The sequence below is a fragment of the Lepeophtheirus salmonis genome, chromosome 2 (genome assembly GCF_016086655.4).
Source record: "Lepeophtheirus salmonis chromosome 2, UVic_Lsal_1.4, whole genome shotgun sequence".
Taxonomy (NCBI): Eukaryota; Metazoa; Arthropoda; class Copepoda; order Siphonostomatoida; family Caligidae; genus Lepeophtheirus; species Lepeophtheirus salmonis.
Window position 1 is genome coordinate 34,536,577 of NC_052132.2, and position 23,241 is coordinate 34,559,817.

Sequence of the window (23,241 nt, forward strand, 5' to 3'; positions counted from 1 at the left end):
TATGTTCTTTGGCCATCATGGAGAACAGTTGAAGGTAAAAAGTTCAAACTTCTGGCAATTATTGTATTTTGTTCAACATATGAGAAATTTGTCTGAAAAGCTTAAAATGATGTATCTTTCCTGGTATATGGAAAAGTTATCTTAAAACTAAAAGGTTCATAGAAAATATTTCCTATAATTGCAATAAAACTTGTAAGACAACTTTAGATCATCTTTTATTTTCAATTTACAACCTAAATTGTGTTCATAGTTCAAAATTCTTAAACTGCGATACTGTTGGTATAATGAAGTTATTCAAAAACAAAGGGACTTGTAACATTTACAAAAAAATATATATACAACTTGTGATCGGTTTAAATAAGTTAAAATATATCATATTATATATGTAGTAAGCTGTTAACAACTAGTCAACTGTTAATTGGAGAACAATTCATGAAAAAAGGGAAGAAGGGTCAAAATTTCCAACTTGAACAAAAATTGCAAAAGAAAATTAAAAAATATTTCCTTTAACAAAAAAAAATAATATGATTTAAAATTCATATAGAAAGGATAAATATAATGGATAAAATAGATATTGATAAATGAATGTAGTACTGAAGCTCTGAGAAATTATGTTACAAACCGTATTTTTAAGGAGGCTTTTAGAGGCTTAATCTACAAAAAGAAACAACTACATTTAATAAAAAAGTAATGAAAAAACATAGAATGAATAAGTAAGACTCATAACTGAATTATTGGTATAAAATAAACTATTTATGATATTTAGAAAATTAAAACTAAAATGAATTGTTATACGCAAAATTAATACTTATTAAATAGCTTAATAACTCTATGGGGGCATCTCTTCGTATTTATCAACTAAGACCACAAAAACTACACATAAAAAAGGAGGAACTTCTATGAATATATTGACAACAAAAAAGTAATATGAGCTAAAGTCATTCCTATAGACTTAGCTTCAGGGTGGACAATGAATATCACCAAGAGAAAGAGAGTATCAAATACTCCCATATGCTCTGAAATACACGTCAATATTGAAAAAACAACAACATATGTTTTATTTTCAATATGTACAAATACCACCCTAGATAATGTTTCTTATTTCTATACACTTTATCTCTGAATCAAAATATTTTTCTATAATATGTTGGAGTAAGGAAAAGAGTTATAGCTGGCATGGAATCCAGTAAGTCTCAAGCCGTAACCAACAAGTCACTGTCTCATTTACTTAAACAAGTCAAGTGATCAAGTCACTCAGTTAAATTTATCCGTGTTATTCTCAAACACGTTTTTTAAAATACAAAGTACGTGCCAACTATAAATTAAATTGTACTCAAATAATAAAAAGATATCCTAGTCCAAGTCACTCTGACTCAAGACCCCATATTTTTTTTTAGATGGAACATCTTCAATGAATGCTTCCGTTTATTCTTTATATAACAATATGAAATTTGTAAATTTTAAGTATATTCGCACGAGTAAAACTTTTGTACCACAATTGTGTGTGTGTGTTTTATTTGTTTTTTTCAACGGTGATCATATTAGCGTTTTATTATACAAATCGATTTTTCTGAAATTTTTTATGTAGCTTTTTAAAGCTCCAGTAATGGTTCTGATCACAAATTGTTAGGTGTTCAAGGGCAAGCTACCGTAAAAAGACATTTTCTTTAAAAAAATTTTTACTAACGAACAAATACTTCATAGAAAACTAAAAATAAAGGCCATAAATTCTAAGAATTATTCTTGCATGTTGATACGTATCTTTGCTCACTTTTTTCATAGGACATTATGCGATGAAGAAGATAAAAAAAAAGAGACTATAAGATACAGGATTTTTGACTATAGCATTACAGTTGAGCTAACGACAGTTTGACGCTCACCGTATTATTATTTTTCTCTAAATTTTATCATTTGTAAAAAAGCTATAGTGTGGAAAGATACATTAAAACATCCATTTAGAATAAGTCTTGCAATTGTTCAGTCGTTTTTTTCCCGTTTCATATGAAGCAGTTGTTCATAGCTAATTTAAATAAATTCATGTCCTAGGCAACGCTGGGCAAGCCTACTCTAGTTATAATTAAAGCTATATACGTGTATACTTATTTTATTATTTATTTTTACAATAATTTACACGAAAAATAGGCGGTAATTCTTTGTTTAGAGATATATGTCAACACCACGGCGATCTATCACAGAATAAATAAAAAAGAAAAATAGAGCACAAGTTCCAACTGTTTTTCTTTATATAATTGATAAATTGTGTTTTTCTCTTCAAAAATCACACTCAAGATGGTATCCTAATTAATTCAAGACATCTTAGATACTTTCTCTCTCTCAAGCATTCATCAAATTGTGAGAGTTACCATATCAATTTTTGGTTTCTTTTTTCTACTTACTAAAAGTACTTAGAATTTACAATTCTAGCAATACTAATAAATTGGTTATAAAATAGGGGATAATTGGAGTAAAATGAGCATATCCAAAATATATTAGTAGATGAGTAATTTCGATAATTTACATTAGAAATGGGATAATTTTTTTCAATCAGTTCCATTCATTGACTAAAATGGATTTTTTATTGCTATTGTATGATTCTTACTACTTGTGTAGATAAATCTCTTATAAGGAGCTTCAATTTATTTACTTGACTAACTCTGCTTAATAATTTGCAAATTATTTATGTACAAAGTGATTTATATCCACTTATCTTATTTTACTTTTATCTAATGTGTGAGAGGTCCTGTTCGATATGATTATAGAAAAGTTCTCTGCATTATTGAGGAGCATTCAAAATAATATAGGATAGAATTGATGATGAGAATGCTTATTTCAGAAACAGGATTTTTTTTTTTTTTTGCTATTGAGTAAGTGGGAGAGAAATCGGGATATCAATGCAAAAATGCAAATTTATTTATAAATCTTGTTCATTGTTTGAATAGTTAATGACATGTCTCCAAAAAAGGGTACAAGTGAGAATGCATGTACATACAGAGATATCTAGTTTCTTAAATAAAAAGGCTTCATTTATAGGTACTCGTGAAGAAATGTGTCAAGTAAAAAAAGGTGTACATACTCATATTTTGAAGGGTCAGAATAATAGGCTAAACATAATAGATGAAGTAAACATACATCTATTAATTTTTATCTGTTTGGCAATCAAAAATAGTGCTCATATGATAGTCGGACTCAACGATTTTGATTATTTCATTCGTATTTTTGACAATTGGTCTTCAAGAAAATGATGCATCTTTGACATATAAATAATTGGAATAGAATCGACGTAACCAAAATTGCACCTGATTGTCTTTTATAGTATCAGGATTATAAACACTATTCACATTTTCAGCCATCTAGCCTGGTGTTTTCGTCTTGTTCGAAAAAAAAACTGTCAAATATGGCTGTTTTTCTCTTTTCTGGTGTCCATCTTTGACGTGTGCTCAGACAATACTGAGACAAACAATCCCCAAAATGTCTAAAAGTTTTTGAATTATACAATCTTATCTTTTTAACGTTATCTATTCTACACCAATCCCGAAAGGTAAAATAAACATTACTACAGCCAAATATTGGTAAATAATGGATTTCTTTTTATTCAGCCTATTATTATAATATGTAGCCCTGTATATAGTGAGAACAAATGAGTCTTTAAGAACTTTTAAAAATTATGAAGTTCATAAAAGTATTTTCAAAATTTTAAGTCCACACGTCATATAACCTATGAAAAACAAATTGATTAATGATAATAGAGAGTTTACTATGATATACGGTTCTAACATGAAATAATTATGAGGTTTTATACATTTAAGTAAACTTGTTAAACTAGACTCGACATTTTTCAAAATTTGAAATCCATATATCAAATTCGTTGTAGTATTTAGGGCCGTCCGACAAGGGGCTGTAGTTATAATAGAACCTTGAGACAGGTGTCACAGATTGCATCATTAACCTAAGTGATCCCATTTTGGAGACTCAACATAATTTTGTTATATACCATTTTTAAATTTTCCATAAATATATATTAAATGTCTCAAAAAAGTGTGTTGAACAATATTTAATAGTAAAAAAAATAGTGATATTGAAATAAAATATAAACAGTAGATTTGTAAAAAATCCCTGTGATATAGTGAGAAATTTTGTTTTTGTTTTTGATCGACAAAGAGACGATAAAAGTAGGATAATTAGGGAAAAATATCTGAACCTAACAAATGTAATCGTGTTGACATATTGATTTATTATCTAGATTATGTTATTAAAAATGTAAAATCATGTATTAACATTTTACTCAAACACTTATCAAAGAAATAAAAAGACAAACTCAAGTAGAAATAAAGCAAACCATATAGGAATTTTAACGAATTAAAATAATTGTTCAAGTCACGATCCATGTCTTTGTAGATTAATCTTCCAAATATATATTTTAAAACATCTTTTAAATCTAAATGTAAAAGGTTTGATTGGTGGTGATTAAAAATTTCATTAACAATTCTGCTATCTTGGAAACTACAACAATTGAGTTTGATTTCTAGAACTTCAAAGCTCTTATTATAAACAGACTGGTTCTGTGTGAACCGATTTGAACTGAAGAAGTGAGAAAGCTATTATCCCAATTGCATTTGCCAGATACATTTTCTTAATTCAAAAGAAAAGTTATATATTGTCTATGTCTTCCAATAAAAAAATAAATAATTTCACGAAATATTTTTCATAGTATCTTTATAATGGCCCTTTTTAATCACTTAACATTTTTTTTTTATTATTTTTTAGAGTTTTGATTTCTTTTTATTGAATTTATTTTTCTTTCAATTTTTATAATGGATTGTGTTCTACTCCGGTCATTAATTTTAAACTATAATGTTCATTTATGTATCAACTATTTAATTATCTTTTACATATAGCTCATATTTAGGAAGTTTGATCATTTTCAAACATATTGTAACATCTCACAATGAATTGTTTTTTTTTTTTTTTTAAAGTAGATAATGAACAAAAAAGCAATATCATTTACCACTCAGCTTTGGTCATTGTACAAGATGTCAGAAAAAAGCTACGCTTCGGCTATAGTCTTGCTTGCACAATTAAATTTGTGAGCTTGTGTGTTGTGCCTCTCGTTTCTGTCATTTTAATTAGAAAAAAAAATATCCTGAAAATTGCAAACATTCTATCAGAATGTGTGTTTTACCAACATCACTTTTCACTGTAACACTTTTTTATTTTTTAAATATAGTGTAAGATCAATATAATAAAACCAAAAAATAATTGTTTCAAGAGTTTTTAATTTTGATAACACATTCTTAATCTAGACTTTATAAAATTATACAAAAACAGAAATATTAAATAATAATGACTTTAAAATCTAAATTTTTCATTCATCGATGTGAAGTTTGTAGTGAATCTCGTTTTTCATCACAGACAACCTCAACCAGGCCAAAAACACTAAACACATTTCAATGCTCAATAGCTAGCTAATGTAATCCAAGTTTTTGAAAGGTAGTTAGTTAGTATATGCTTGCTAATGTTAAAATACCGAGCATAAAGCTATTAATTTTATGTTCACAGTTGAATGATCAAAGTAAACAAATATTTATCAGTTTATTTTTATTTGGTCTCTAGATAATTTTGCCGTGAACATTTTTGCCTTTTGGAGATTTTGCAACATGACATATTTACCGCCTTAGTATGTTTTATATTATAGGTTCAACCTCTACAGATGAAATATCCCTTCCTTTACATCAATTAACAATTTCTTATCAATTTACATTTATTCAAGCCTAAACTAAGATCATAACTATGAATAAGGTGCCGCTATTCAATAAATCATTTCGTAATGGGCACATGATTACCGACTCCTATGTACTTATAATCACTTTTATTTCATCACTATTTTTTATGTTGTTTCTTCTTCTGACAAAAAGCTTTAATGCCCGTTTTTCTACAGGTAGGTATTGGTTATAAATAGTAGAATTTCTATCAAAAGAAGACAGAGCTCAACTCAAAGATATTTCCATTCATTGGTAAAAATCTGATGTATATTTAATTACCTCTCCATTTTGTTCTACATATTCATTTAACTATACAATATGATCTCTAATTACACTATACAACAGGAAAAATATACAAACTACATAAGTTTTTAGTATTTTTTGCTATTTATGTATAAGATTGAAAGCTTTTATAAGCCCTTCATGTTGATGATTGATATATTTTTTTGTTTATATTCCTTTAATTGGTCAGATGGAGTTGCAGTAATTAAGTATAAATGAATATTATAGTATTAAATGTATTCCATCGGACCTAGACATGAAGTATATTGCCTTCTCTAGGAACGACCAGTACATATCTTAGGCATATTAAATTCAAGTTTATAATTTATCTCAAGTGCGTTGTTGATTGAGCTACGTCATTCCATAAATATGTTTAAAAGCATAATGTTGGAAGACAACATAACTATTTTGATATTAATTAGGCTATCTTTTTTACAACGGGAGTAATCTATATTTTTTTTTCTGTATGAGCCTCTGAAGATAAATAGTCATTATGTATACTGAAACAAAGTATAATGCAGACATTATTAGAATAGTTTTGAAATCTAAGGCTTAAAGAAAAAGAAAAACCCTCATTCTAGAACTGGGGGATGAAACTCTAGTTCTGATAGTGGTATCTGTTGTTAAAAATCATTTCATTGATTGTCCTGTACAGTTTTGGGTTATATGTACTACATATGTTCCGGCATAGTCCAAGATCAATATCTAAATGGTAGTATATAGTTATTGAAACACTTTTTTTTTGTTAGGTTCTATTGATTAAATTACATAACACATCTTTCAAATCATTACAAAACGCCACGTCTATATAAAAAACGATTAACCTTAATTATTATTTTTCTTTTTTTTTAAATTGCAAAAAACCATTTTAATAAACAAAGAATTGTAAATAAAATTAATGGGGAGGGCAAAATATTTTTTTTTAATATAACTATCTATATATTTTATATAAATAGTAATTCATCAGTTAATTAATAAATATTTGATATCAGAACAACAGTTATTTATTTGTATTCTCCATTTGTATCAGGTGATAAAAGATAATGGAGGCATATTATATTTGTTATTGCAAAAAAAAAAAAAAAACTGGATCTGCAAATAAAAATATATATATAAATGAGCAGAAAAACCTAATTCAATACATTTAGAAACATCAAAAACAAAATAATATATTATATTATAAACATAAATTTATAACAATATTTATTTTCGACACTTTTTCACAATAAATAAATGAATATGAAATGATAGAAAATTTAATTTATGGCTGCTTCAGTATGTATCTTAATTTTTGCGAACTGAGTATATAAATATGTAGGTTTTAATGTTATTGGGTATACCAGATGCCAGAGAGGCAAAATCTGAAATACTGCAAGTCCCATTATATTCACTAATCTTTGTTCAGAAGACCAAGTTAAGGTGGTAGGTCAAGTCTAAAGTATTTGTTCATAACAAGTCGAGTCTCAACTATTTGTTCATAATACATAATAATCTTTGCTAATAAATCCTTGTGCTGAACAATTGCGTAAGGTTAACATGGAATAGTTCAAACTGATGATAAATTTACGTAATTTCTTTTTTATAGTAGCTGAATTCTTTACCGTGTTTTTCTACTTAAAAAGACGTATGCCTCAAAATGGCAAACTGCTATCAAAATACTTTGTCGTATCTATATATTCCGTTGCGTATACAAAACGTCGACTGTCAAAACGTCGAATCGACAAAATGTCGAATAGACTAAACCTCGAATAGACAAAACGTCGACGGACAGGAAGTCGACGGTAGAATTAAAAAAAAAGGGTTACTCTAAATGGTATTGCAATATATACAGTTCAGACATTCTCTGCCAAAAACATAACCCAGCAGCACCATATATAATAATATATATAAACTACCATTAAGGGTCCCTCCCCATCCTCTTTATACATGTTGAGGCTATTTTCAGTCATCGTTATATCCCAAAATGGGATGAAACCCACCGCCACTATTTAAGCAACCACTAAGACCCCCTCACAACCCATATATACCCCCAAATGTTTGACTTGTTTTCGTATATAGCTTGGCCCCAAAATGGGATGAAACCCACCGCCACTATTTAAATTTATCTCAACTCTATTTACACACCAAAAGGACCCCCGAAATTTGAGGCTGTTTCGTGTTTCATCTCATTTTGAGGCTGGCTGTACCCGAAATAGCCCCGAAATTATAGGTATAAATGGGGGATTGTAAGGGTTCCTTACTGTTTTTTTATGTAGGAGTGGTGAAGTAAATATCTCGGGCAGGAAATGTCTGGAGTGAAATGTCGTAGATATAGTTTTTCATATTTTGAAATGTAATATGTGCCGTTCGACGTTTTGTACGCTCGACTTTCTGTCGGTCGACGTTTTTTACAGTCGATTTTTTATCCATTCGACGCTTTGTCCATTCGACATTTTGTCGGTCGACGTTTTGACATACTACCATATATTCCTTACTCTATGAGATATGTATTTAATTGAATAATTAGTTCGGAAATCCCTACGTAATTATCCATTTATGATCTTTTATGGATCAAATTCTGTACTCTCTTATTACTCCCAAACATTCCTTCATGACACAATCCAATATAAGCATGAAAGTAGAGATTTATTAGAAATTAATAACTATACTTCATTGTTTCCTATGCATATATATATATATTCATATATCAAAGGTCACGAAAAAATATATATAAATTTATTAGCCTGTTTTAATTTTTATGTATTGAGTTAATTAAAAAAGATTTATTTTCTCAAAGATTAATGTGCTTTTATTTTTAGTAATATGCTTAATTACCATGGTTAGATATGATGCTAGGTGACTTTTCTTTTTCCTTTTCAATTTGGCCTTTTTTCTTCTTCTTTGTATTCCCTTTAATTTCCTCATTGTGCAAATTTCATTTTCAAGTTACAAAATCGTGTAAAACTAAATTTAATAGTACAATTGTATTTGTTGAAAGCCAAATTTTATCCTGGGATGTTTGGATGAAAATATCAATATATTTTAACTTGTACACAGTCTTTTAATCTGACTTATTTCTAAAGGAAGGGCCCGGTCATTTATTTCTATTTTTATTTGTGGATTGACTACCTCTAATTAATTCAATTTATTTTTTAAAATTTTTAACCATCATTTTATTTTTGTTTTAACACTAAATTTAACTTTTGTAGAAAAAAAAAAGCTGCTCCTCTCTCAAACATTCTTCAAATTCTCAAGATGACCAGTTAATTTTCAATTTATATTTTAAGCATACTGGCATGTCATATTTTCTATAACTCTAACCTATACAAGGCAATGTAGTAAACCTTGGACTCGGGAGATGGATTTAGAAATACATCAATAATTGGGGAAAAAATAATTTTAACAGAACTCAAACTTTCAAAACTTTTTTCACTCAGTATGACCATCTTCAATAGCAATCACAGCCTTTACAAGTCGTCTGAGTTGATGACAGACTCCTCTGACAAGTTGTTCCATGAAGCTACTGTGGAGGACTTCAGGAAGTCCCCATTTGGGTATGACGTCCTGTTAGTTTCCTTTTCCAAAGTGCCCAATGTAAAAAAGTCGTGTGGGTTCACATCTGATGAGGAAGAAGGTCATATCTCTTTGAACCAGAATCGAGCCATATTCAGAACTTTTGACACTTTTGTGGACGTCTGAGAGGGGATGACGTCCTGAGTCCACATGCAGTTACGCTCCAGTTGCTCTTCAGCTACGGCAAAATGGTGTACCTAAGCAACTTATAGTAAGTCTCCTGGGCGATTATCTGTCCAACTTTGAAAAAGAACGGAGGGATATTCTTTCCGTCAGAGGCCACAACAGCAAGGACCATTGTTTGTGCCGGATATTTGGTGTGTTAAACCCATCGGACGTTTTCTATTGTTTCCAAATGTCAGCAGTCCTTACGGTGTCTGTGGAGTTGATCAACAGTATAAATCTTCTTGTCCAAGAAAATATTCCTTTTGACCCATTTGCCTTGATTTTCTTGTACCTCCTGGCTTTCATGCCCTCTGTCAGAAGGTGGCATTGGGTACATGTGAAAGATACTAATTCCAAGCTGTGCTTTATAACCCTCTTGATGGTCCTAAGAGCCACGTATAAGGCGTTGGCGAGAGCGATTCATTGAATTAGTTGAATCCTCCATTATATACTTCTCCATACTTAACAAGAACTTTGTACCCTTTCTTAATTTATACCCTCCACATCCTCACATCCTGGAGAGTTTTTTCCATTTTTATTCATCTTCGCCAACATAAAAATCAGTCTGCTAGAACACTAAACAATGTCTGTAATCTTCATAACATCATCTCCAGTACTTATCAATGTTTTTGTTATACATAGAGTTGGGAAAGGGGTAACAACCCAGAGCTCAACCTTTTGTTTTGACGCCTAGCACCAAAATGTTATTGTATTTTCTTTCAAACCTTTTTCTCTTCATAAATAAAAATTTTCTTTCCTTTTTCAAAAATGAAGTTTGATATTATCTAATAATGAGTATTTTTTTTATGAGCAGATAGGTATTATAAATATATAGGTTACTACATATTTATATATACCAACCTATGTAGTCATATAGAGCAGCTCATCATGATCAAAAGACCACACGCAGTTTTCAGAGAATACTCTAGGTAGATAGACTGGGAAATATCATTTGTAATATTATTTTCTAAATATTGAAGTATATGTATAGTACTTAAGTATATATTATGTATCTTATGAAATAACGTAAAGTTCGAAGATTCTTTTTAAATGAAACTTGTTTCTTTCTTCTTTTTTTTCGTTTTCTTGACTTAATAGGATTTTAAAACATGAAAAAAAGCATCACGTGATTCTACTTTAAATAAAAAATTATTATTATACATGTTTGAGTAGCTTAATGATATAGTAGAAGATTTAAAAAAATCATTAGAGGTTATTTTGCAACATGCCAAAATTTCGAGGAATTCTTTAATTACATCTTTTCCTCGTTCTAAATCTCATGATTAGGGATGGGAATATTGTCTAAATGAGGTAGGCCTAAATTTTTTACCTAATACAATTTGATAACTAGTGATGAAAATCCAGTGGAGAATGAATAATGTTAAAAGAAAAGAAACGCGAAATCAATATTACAATCCCTCTCTGACACGGGAAGAGGGGGAGAAGGATATAAAGAAGGACATTGGCAAGAACTATATCGATGTTGATCCTCAGTTATACCTTGTGTCCTACAAGGACTAACTGTTATGTATAACTCCGCACGAAATCCTCAGCGTTACGCTTTGTCTTTTTTGAGGACACACGAATATTCACTCAGGGCTTGAAATAAATGAAACTATTTAGAAAAAGATGTTCACTAATCAGGATTTAAATAATAATGACAACTGTTAAATAAAAGAAAATTCAGATTACCATTTCCAAAAATACGGACCAGCTTAAAAATTCATTTTATTTACATAACTAATGATAACTTTAAGAGACGAAATATTTGCTCGCTAATACGTTATAATTTTTTCCAAAGTGTTAAACAAGTTAATTAACTTTTTTTTTAAAACATTAATTTAATTGGTCGGATGGAAAAGCGCTGATTAAGCATAAGTAAGCATTCTAGCATCACAATTACTCCATCTAACCTAAGAATCTTCTTTGAAGTCCATATACATACTGTATATTCCCTTCTCTAGCAACGAAGGAGACGCAAACCTATGTATATGGAGTTCAAATGAATAAATTCTCCCGAGCGCATTGTTTCCGTGAGGTACGTAACTCAATTATCCTTCTTTAATATAACAGACTGTTCATATTATTAACAACTTTACTTATGATGGTAAAAGTTATAGAGTTTTATCTCAGAACACCACCTGTAACATCAGTATAGTAGATGTTAAGAAATTTGTTAGATCTTCATTATTTCATTTCTTTAAAAAATATACTACAGTGGAAAATATCGTGCATGGAAAACTGCCCTGGAGGAAATAGCCCGTTCAAGATTGCCTAGAGAAAATTCCTTTGATGTATTGGATACATTTGCGGCGATTTTTAGCAATCTCGCACTGCCACCAGTGTAATTTGACGCGGAGGGTATTAAACCATGTTTTAAGAGACCTCAAGCTATTTATTCCCATCTCCTCCTTACCAATCCTCTTGATACATTTCTTATAAGATTGGATTGAATTTAAAAAATTGCAAGGAAATTTTATTGCAATAATATTATTCACACTTGAAAGTACTTCCTTGGGGAATGGAACAAAGAAATATGATTAGATATTTGTCATAAATAATATCAAGCAAATTTATAATGCGTTTATTTTTCATTATGAAGTTTGATCAAAATATGTGCATTTTTTCTTCATTGCATTTTTCTCCAGGGTAATCTTTTACGGGCAGTTTTGCTAGTACCGAAAATATATATGTACTCCTTGACGATCGAAAATTTAAAGTATCTCTTCAACTTATGTTGGCAATTAATTAACAGAATGAAGGAGATGTTATAGCAACAATAGAATTACAGGATGACAAAAGGTCATTGGCTAGTGTCAACGGTGTCAAGTGACCCAGAATTGAAACCTTGATATCAAAAATAAAATCATGTAGCGGTAAGAACCAATAAAAAGACAATATCTCAATAGATAGAGAAATTTTCAATACATCAATATCAACGATGAAGGGTTTGGATGAAAATGAAATAGTGAACAAATATATATAACGAGCTAAAAGAGCAAAAACTTTGCCGATTGAAAAGATGAGCCACAGAAAAGAAGAAAAGATTATTTACCATAAGGCAATAGTAAAGTGTTAAAATTTATGTAGTGAACATTTTTTATTTTGATATAATTTGTTAAATAGTAATACAATTAACATTTTTATTAATTATTGTTTATTTATTTATGAAATTATTGGTAAATGACTATGTATTTAATAAAAAAATACGTCCATAAATTTATTGGCATTTTCTCTAAAATAACAAATGTTTAACATAACTAAACTAATTTGAAAACATTATTTTTGGTAATGTTATTGTAAAACGGGTTCAAAGTTCAATTTCATATTGTTTCTAATCTTTTCTGCTGTAAAGTGGATGGAGTTCTCCCATAATTGTCACCAACTAAAATAAGTTTGGAACTTTTAAACTTATTAATATGTTTCATTATAAACTATTGTTCATTTTATACTAATTTTTTCAAATATTTTTATGTCAAAAGTGTTTTGGATTCTGGGGTTAATTTTATATTATTCCTCATTACAATTATGTATTTTTATTTAGACACAGTCATTTCATTTGCATTAAAAAAAATTGTAATTTATAAAGGAACAACTCTTGCTTTGATTAACAGCAGGTGTTGCGTTTGCAATCAAAGCATTTAAACTTGATATTATTATTATTTTTCATTTTGTAACTTGAGGCAAAGAGTTCATCAAGAGAATGCAAATTATTTAAAAAATGAAAAATAGACGTCCAGAGTTATATCATTAATCATGGAGTTACTCAGGGTATTTTTTTACTGTCAAATCCATAGAAGTTTGAAAAATGACTTAATATAGGTGCTTATTCTATAAGCATATCAATAAATGCATAAAGGCACATACATATGTATGCAGGTAAAATAAGATCTGTCTACTACCAATAATCACTCTAATGAAAAATAGGTTTTGACTGGATAGAAACAGTAGTTTTTGAAAAGTAAAGAGTGCTCCAGTGAATCGTGAATAAAACTTTGGAAATTTTTCATTGAATTAATAAATATTGTGCAAATTTTTTGCCATTATATCAACTAGTAGAGCATTTAAAACAACAATGAATGTGAACTAAATTTTTTAATCAGACCAAGAACAACTGAGATGGAGATGAAAAAGTAATTGTTTGTCAGCGCTTTGTGACACAGAAATGAATCATGCTGAGATTACTCTCATCATCCTTTGCTCCAAGGGTCTCCATATACAGATTTAAAAGATGAAGGCAACAGCCAGAGCCTTAGGAAAAAGCCTGGAAGTGGTAGGAAAAACTTCCTAACTGACATCTCCATGGCCGTCTAAAACTCGCCCTTAACTAACATGAGGAACTTTATCAAAGAGTTCAGCGTGAGAAAAAGGACAATTATTAGGGATATTGATGCCTTAAGGATGGGAGACAACGTTCACCTCCGTAGCTAGCTCCCGACAAAAGCCAGAATTGAGTTCAGGGTCGACGAGGGCAAGAAGCTAATTAACTGGATGAATAGACATCTATACTCAATTCAGATCTTCTCTGTCAAAAAGGTTAAGATGGTGGACCAAACTAGGTACAACTGTTATTTGGTCTTGTTTGTTGAAGAAGTCCCTCCCATCAATACCACCAAACACCCAGCCTCTGTCATGATGTTTGGCGTCGTTGCATCTGACATGGAGATATGACACCTTATTTTTTGCCAATGGACCTCAAAATCCGCGCTGATCTGTACTTGTAGCCGACGCCTTAAGGACAAAAAACATCATAAGTTGGATGTAAACTTTTCGGGAAAGTTATTGAACCAATCGATATAGCCAGGGTTCTCAGCAGAGTGCAACCTCCTGAACTATGGAATCTGGAGCGTCATCGAGATGACGGCCCTCCATGTGAATTTGGATGTAAACACTCCCGTTTATGAGTAGCAAATATAATAACTTTCTATGTTCCAATGCATTCAACTTTATAACAAACCAGGATTCACATCTTCAAGGTGATTTTGATTTGAGCTGTTTTACATAAGTATTTTTTGTAAATTTTAGTAAAATTGCAATATTTAGGTGTGAGAATAAAAATATTCAAATTGTAAATTTTACAGATATTTTTCGTATTTTATAGCTCAAATAAAAATAACAAATGTAGATTTTAGCCGGTGGGTGTTTCATGATATAAATTTGATTCAATCTGCTTTTGTGTATTCTGAAATTTGGAGAATCATGGCTTCAATTCTTAATCTTTCAGCTTCTACCTATATCACTTCTCTTGTACTTTTTAGAGGGGAAATATTTAAATAAACTATAATTACAATGAAATAACTCATTCTTTATGAAGTCAAATGAAGCATCAATCTTTTTATTAGTGGTGATATTTGTCATTAAAAATCAAGGGATCATTTAAAAAGGCCAGCTTCTAAATAAGCTTAGTTTTCCCTTTGGGAAATTTATTTGACACTCTCGAATCCTCGTGATCATGCTTATACTAGGTATGTATGCACATCAAGTGAGCCCTGCAGCCATACTTAAGCCCCTTGCCTATAAATAACAATAAAATATCTCAAATTGCTTTTCAATTATGTTGATATATTTACGTGAAAGTGGAGAAAAAGAGATTAACTGAGTGAAAAAATTATTTAGACGAAAATAACAACAATAATTTTCAACATTTCGGCATCGCTTTCCTTCATCATTTTGAAAGTATAACAGCCCATGTTATACCTACCTATAGTACTTAAGTAAAATAAAAACAACAATTATAGCTCAATACGTAATAATTTGCCCATAAGCAAATGATATATATATATTACATTTCTCTCGAAAAAGAGATGCAGAGGTTTTCTATCTCTCAAATAAGCAGATGGATGTATGTATACAAATTATATTTGATATTTTCATTATAGCCTCCAGCATTTATACATATATTTTATCCATCCCTAAATCAGAGTGATCAAGTAAAATGAAGAATATTTATTTATGTATTTTAGACTGTCCTGTGTTTGGGTAAATATTCATTTCTCTCTTCACAAAGTCCTTTTTCGCTGACTATGTTAAAGTATGTTACCTCTCAAGCCATTTTAATTTGAAAAATGAACTTTTGGGTTGAAATTAGCCAATTTATGCGCCTTGTATCAACCTAAACATGTGTTAAGTATATGATTGGGGTTTATTGTATAGTTTTGCCCGCACGTCATACTTTCTTTTTTACTGCGATAGGGGAAATTAGGAGTTTAATTATGCAACTTAGAGGAGATTATTATGTAAGGCCCTACGACTTTTTCTTGTATCTACCATTACATTATAATTATTTTCAGGAAGGCCTTGTACGGAAGTTGAAGTGTGCAAATCTGTCTTTTTAAGTTGTCATTTGCATTTTGACTCTTGAACAACATTGATGAGTTTGGGTAAAATCGGAGTCCTTTACATAATGATATCCTCTGACCTCATCCTTCTGTCCACGGATGGGACTCCAAGCCCCCCCCAACATAAACCATAAAATACAAAATCATAACCTACTCCAGATCTGCCTTTATGATCCTCCTAACCATTGCTCCCAATTTCCCAAATTTATCGACTTCTACTCCATGAATATACATTTTGCTTTGCAACACGTAGCTTTGGCTCACTTACTAACTTATTTCCTTAGTTTCAAAATGTTGCAAAAAATGAATTTCAACTTTTTCCTCTTGATGTCTCCAATTTCCAGATTGAAAGATAAACTATGGTGTGCTGGCTAACTTATATAACTTATACATTGGATTTATAATTAAAATATATTGTGCATCATGTTTTGAGAAACTTGAGGAGCCTAAGATGTGCTCAAGATTTGCAGTTTCCTTTCTTTATCAAGGATGATTCTCCACCGTTTTTCTCAATAACTAACGCTTAACCAGAACTAAATATTTCAATGTCAATTGTCTTTGTCTGTAATAAAACCAAGAAGTTCAAGGATGGCCAATTTCGAGCCAAAAGCTCATTTAAATATACTATATTAGGGCAAAAATGGTCTGAGATACCTCAAATTTTCAGAATTATTTTTTTTTTTTAATATTCTGCATTAGACAAAGTCTTTGTGTAGTAGAAAAAATGTATTTACCCAAAAACGGAACAGCCTAAAGTATGTATACATAATATATTAAATTTTAAAAAACATTATAACATTATAAACGAATGTGAAGACATAGCCACATGATGTGTTGGATAATTTTATCCTTGATGATAGCTTCAGTGACGATTCATCCAAAGAAATTACCCTTTATTTATGGATATATATTTATTTTATTATTGTAAATTACAGGTTGGTTTGAATCCCCCAATTACAATGCTCACTCAACAAATATACATGAATATCGGAGAAAATCAAATTATCTTTGTTTTTGAATTTCTACCTGTAAAAAATTACATTCTATGTAGATCCCATTCCGGATATAATTGATTTGTTACGAAACTTTGCAACGGAAATAGTGACCAGGACTTGAATCATAATCAAACTGATTTTTTTTTGTAGAAAAATTAATTATATATTATTTAATAATCGTACTATAACCTTTTATTTAATAGTATTCACGTCAACTTTTTGTAACAAAAGACATAATTTCCTTAGACTGTTTGAATGCATAGATGCCTATAAATGTTATATGTGTATATACCTATGTTTAAGCAAAAGCACTCAGTTTAACTATGCTTCCAGCAAATATGTTTAATACCGTGCACGTTTGTATGAAATATCCCTAAGGTATTCATTCAACTGATGAGCAGATGTTTTCAATATTTTGTTATTTTGTCTAACAAATATGTTTGATGTTTTGCATCGCTAGCTAAAATTTATTCAACACCTGATATAAAAAATAAATGGACAAAAAAACGTTCAATCCATTACATTTACCGGGATATATTTCATTGATATGCATAAAACTTTTGGCTAACGTCATATATTTCATCATAAATGTAAGAGACACTCTCTTGCGATCTAGAATTGATATTTTAATGTACATATAAAATGTAGTGTAAGATCGGTCGGAAAAAACTACAAAGACTTCAGTCCCATCAGTCTGGTCATAAAATAATTGGTCAGTTCTAGGATCTGCCTTTCAATTAAATTACGCAGTTACTTGTAACTACGTCCTTTGAGTTACCAAAGTTTCATTCTAATTTATAGCATTTTTCAAAGAGAAAAAATATTTGAAGTTCAAAGTAGGAAGTGTGTGACTAGACCTTTTTATTATACGTTCTAGCCTTTATTCATTATCTTTTTAATTCTTATATTATTGAATTATAGCTAATAGTGAAGAAAATAAAGAGATAGGTAAGATTGTCTGACTGAAAGATCGATGTTTTGGTACTTAGGACCAAAACATCAAATTATAAAACAAATTATGAGACAAATTATGAAATCAGTTCTACAACTGAGCCAACACTGATTAAAATGGACAAATTTCTAAAATTAATTTGTAAAACCATTGATGAAACTTCATCAAACTACTTTAATAAGAAGAATTAATTTACATAATAAATGCTTTAAGTACCACATCAGAAAAGCAGTGATAAACAAACGAAGTGGGGAGAAAAAAAATTTACGATTTTATCTTGGTTATTTTTTATTAGAATGTTTCATTACGCTCCAAACATCTCTACTTATGTGTCATTGACAAAGAAACAAATATTACTTTAATTAGAAGGAATCAAATGTTTGCATTAAGCTATGACCAACACATATAGACAAAATAAAAGAAATTCACATTTAAGTTTCAACTGAATTTTAGATCCATGCACTAATCAAACCTTCACTTGCGATATACAAAATCAAATAATAATTTAAATGATATCAAAAATTATTTTGTATAAATGGGATATATAATTCTTAGAAGGTTGAGAGATTTCTTCAGTTGGAACATTCACTAATGACTGGAATTGTTAATTCTAAGCACTTTTGGTACATAAAAGCCCCAAACATTGAAATTGTAACCCTGACTAATTGTAGAATACTTTGAAGTAAAACAGTTTAGCCGTAATAAAGTTTCATTAGATTAGCTACAAGCAGCTTTATAATGAAGGAATTGAACACAAATCTGACTTTTGTATCTATCAAGAACATAAATATAAATTATTGACATATGGATCCTAATTCTACCCTTAGTCGAACATGGACCTACCATTATAACTCGCCGAAAAGGTTTAGTGTTATTTTCTGTCTTTCATGAGTAACAAGTGATTTAAATATATAATTACGTATTTTCTTTTTTAACAGCTTTGTAAAATAAAACAAAAAATAAAAAACACTGGTACTGTTGCTATTTACTAGAAAATCTCAGACACTAGAAAATGCTTAGAATTTACTTATCTACTAATGGCTACTAAAGTTACTACATATAGCCCTAATGTAGTGATTCATATATATACGTATATATATATATAACTTTTTTCATGATTCATCGTTCCCTAATGGTGTTTAGTCTCTAGTCATATAATACAGACACTCTCTTGATTATTGTAGAAATGAGGAGAAGGGAAAAGAAATCAAATTAGTTCCAGCTATGCACATGAAAAATTATTCTGAGAAATAATTTGCCTCTAACTCACCACCCCTGTATGTATGTAAGTATATATTTTCAAAACACTAATGCAATTTTGAGTGAGACTCCTCCATTCAAAATCTAAAGTCAAAGGTTAAATGGGAATAAAAGAAGGGGGAAAATATATATATGTAGTTCCTTTTCCCTTTGAAGAAAGTGACCTTTTTTTTATTACTACAAAGTCATAAATTTAATTCTTAAAAGTCATCTCGTCTTACTCACTCGTACATATTATAAAGTAGTAATGGAGGAAAAAAAGACCAAATTATTTTAATATAAAAAACGAACGAAAAAAGAAAAAAAAATGTAATTTATGTTTTTGACAAAAAGCAATTATTATTAAATATGAAAGCTTGTTTGCAATATATCAATTATTAAATGTAACTAATGGCTTTATATATTATAGTGCTTGAATTTTTTTTTCAAATATTGGGAATAGCTATCAATCCATAGATAAATTCTAAGATGTACAAACATACTCTGAAATGTAGAAGTCCCATGGAAAATGATTTGAAGGTACTGCATCTCAATTCTTATCATCAAATGTCATATTTATATAATAATAAGCCTTTTAAACGTAACAATTCAGATATGTTCTATTATTGGTCTATCAAAAAACTAATTTCTATTAACTCATACCAGGCGATGGGTTATTTAATTTACCACTACATATACGAATGAATTTTTCAATCAACATGGAACATTTATTAATTAATTTTTGCTTGACTCTTGCCTGGAGGACTTACTTAATAGTATATGAAAAGAAAACTATAAATTATTTATTGGGGTGCTGCATTACTCAAGAGTCTAGCTCGAATCGAGAGTGTTGTTCAAATGAAAATTATGACTTGGAGGAAAAGGCAAATATTTCTTGAGGAAAAGGTCTTCATATTACAGTTCAATTATAAATGTGTCTGTGATCCTTGATGTAGCTCAGAATCAATTTTTAATCCATTCCCTTCATTTTTAGAGTTTCATTTCATATTTAAATATTTAGGGGTTGAAAAAATCTACCTCTCAGCTGTAGGGTAAGCGTAGTGATTTATAGGAATATATTGTTTTCATAGGATCCATCTAACTGTTAACAAAGTTTTGGATACCGTTTCAAAGATATTTCACTTTTTAAGATAAGAGAGTAGAATAGAGTTAAAAAAATATATGAACCTGACGTTGCTTAATTGCATTTCAAAATATTAAATGGGCCATTTGAAGAATTGATACCTTTTATCCAAGAACAGCTGTCTATGAGGTATGAAGGAGATAAAAGCAGGAGTGGTTGTAGATTTTTTAATAAGTCAGATGTACTTCTTCTATTCAAGCCTGGTGACTCATGAAAGCTAGAAAAATGTATATCTGTTTTGTTTATAATTCATCAAGCATATTGATTCTGTTAGAATCTATTTTTTAGAAAAACAGATAGCAAAGCTTGAGAGGCCTTCTCATTATTCAGTTAATCCCTGGGTTACGATGTTGCAAAGGTCGAATGTGTAAGAAAAAGGCGAAATTTGGGTATTTGAGATGCAATATTGTCCAAACCCCACATTGTTTAAATAATTATCATAAATATCAGAATATGTTTATTTTTTTTTTTTTTAAATTGAATCCAATAATTCAATACAAATAAATAACGCAATAAAAAAAAAAATTCTTACATCTTAATGCAAATCATACCAAGGATAGGTAAATGAGTTAAATGGCTCCTATCGGGGTCCCAGGGATCAAAAGGGATTTTTTTAAATATAACAATTATATTTTAGTCATATTATATACTTTATCTCAGAATTATTTCTAACTGCCTTAAATAATTATTCTCTGTAATAGGTTAGTAAAGTAAAGTTTGTATGGGTATTTTATAGATTGATGTTTGTGTAAGGTCAATGTGTGTAGCTAATATTCAGAAGGAAAAATAAACATATGTAAATAAAAGTACATATTTAAAAAAAAAATATTCGGGTTAAATATATTTGTTTAAGAAATTTCATATAAAAAATTATGAAAATAGCACTTCTAAACATTCAATTCATTTGTAAAACCTTTAAACTTTGTTTAATAATTCTGAATTATATTCTTAAGTCATATCTGATCATGTCATTAGTTTTTTGATCTAGCAAATATTCATTTCCAACTTTATTAAGAATTTCACTATTAAATGAACCACTATAATAATATACATTTATAATACTGTATTGTAAATACTTTTTTTAGACCCCTTTGAAGTTTTTAATTCTCTCTTTGAAACAAAAGAAAAAAGCACACATATTTGATGATTTTTTCATAAAAATTGCTAATATAAAATATATACATTTAAATATTATTTTAATTATAAAAAGGTTAAAGTGCCTCTAGTATTATGCTTTTGGTTAGGTTTTTTTATGTGCATTCGAAGAATTTTGTGTTTTTTTTCACCGTCCATTAAGATACTTTTATTCAGGTGCATTTTACCTGGCACAAACACACACACACAACCAAAATGGTTTTATTGTGTAATTATTAAAGGTTCATGGTGATATAACTTTTTTTAAGGGGAAATAAACTCTCTCATTTTTTGAAAGGTATTTTGTTATATTATTTAACAATGTTCCTATATGTGTTATTTGTGATGGAGTGATTGAGATCAAGATTTAATTCATTAAAAGTTTTTTTAAGTCTTAATCTCGAGCCTTTAATTTTTTGGTCTAATCTTGGTCCCGTTATCAATTATATATTTTTATAAAAAAGGATGTCGGTCTATTTCTCTGGGTCCATGCTCCCGAAAGTCATTATCTATTATGTGTCCAGGTTTGGGTTACATAAGTAAAATATAGTGGGGAAAAGTTTTCAGATGTTTTATTTGTATAATAATATGTGGTCAAGACTTTTGAGGATCTCTGTGGAACAGTAAAGTAAGCCATCAGATTCATTATTAAATACTCATATGGGACAATTCTCAAATTCTTTGAAAAACTAGTTTAAAAAACAGTATGTGTTGTTTATACTACAAGATATTAGTACTGTTATTAATTCAAACGTATTAGTGAGCAAGGAGTACTATTAAGGGACCACTGCAGTGTGCGGGCAAAAAGGGCTGAAGCCCCCTCCCAGATTAAGGAATTTTTGCTTTTTATTAGAAAAATTCATATTCCAATTTTTTTTTTTCAAAAAACTAAATATTTAAAAATTTTGTAAAAAGCTATTTATTGTTAGCAGTTGTGAATTATAAAAAAAATTCAAAAAAATATTATTTTTCTCAAAAGCTGTAGATATTTTTGATTTTCTATAAAAAATTTCATTTTTTGAAAATGACCATTGATTTTTGAAATTTTTAGTGAATAACTGTGGATTCTTACAATTGTTTTGTAAAAAAATTATATATTCTAAAAAATTTATTAACTTTTTTTCTCAAAAAAATCAAAAAATAAATAAAGCTCCTCCCACCCCAAAAAATAAATATAGTCCCCTGATTTTATTTATGTAGTTATCCTTGAAAGCAAATATGTTGTCTGTCAAAGTTACCAACATATACTTTTTCTTAAAAAATACACTCGGGAAAATTTCGATAATTTTTACATCCCTAGTAATCTTTTATCATATAATTACTATTTCAGAAAATATACGATTTCAATTATAGATTTTAAAAAGATGTAGTTTGATAAAATCCAAAATAATTGAAAATCAGAATACTCCTATATGTATTAAACATCCAGAGTCGTATTAATTTTTTAATATTATTTGTGTCTCAAATAATATTAAATACATTCAGATTTTGTGCAATTGAGTATTTCTACGAACGAGAAGTGGAGTTAAGAATTTGAAAAATTAATATATTCAGCAGTTATCAGCAACTTTAAGCTGTTTATTGTTCATCAGCTTACTGGAAATATGATAACAGACGAAATAGAAATCGAAGGACAATCTTAAAATCAGCATAATACGTCGCTTTAGTCGTGATGTTTCCA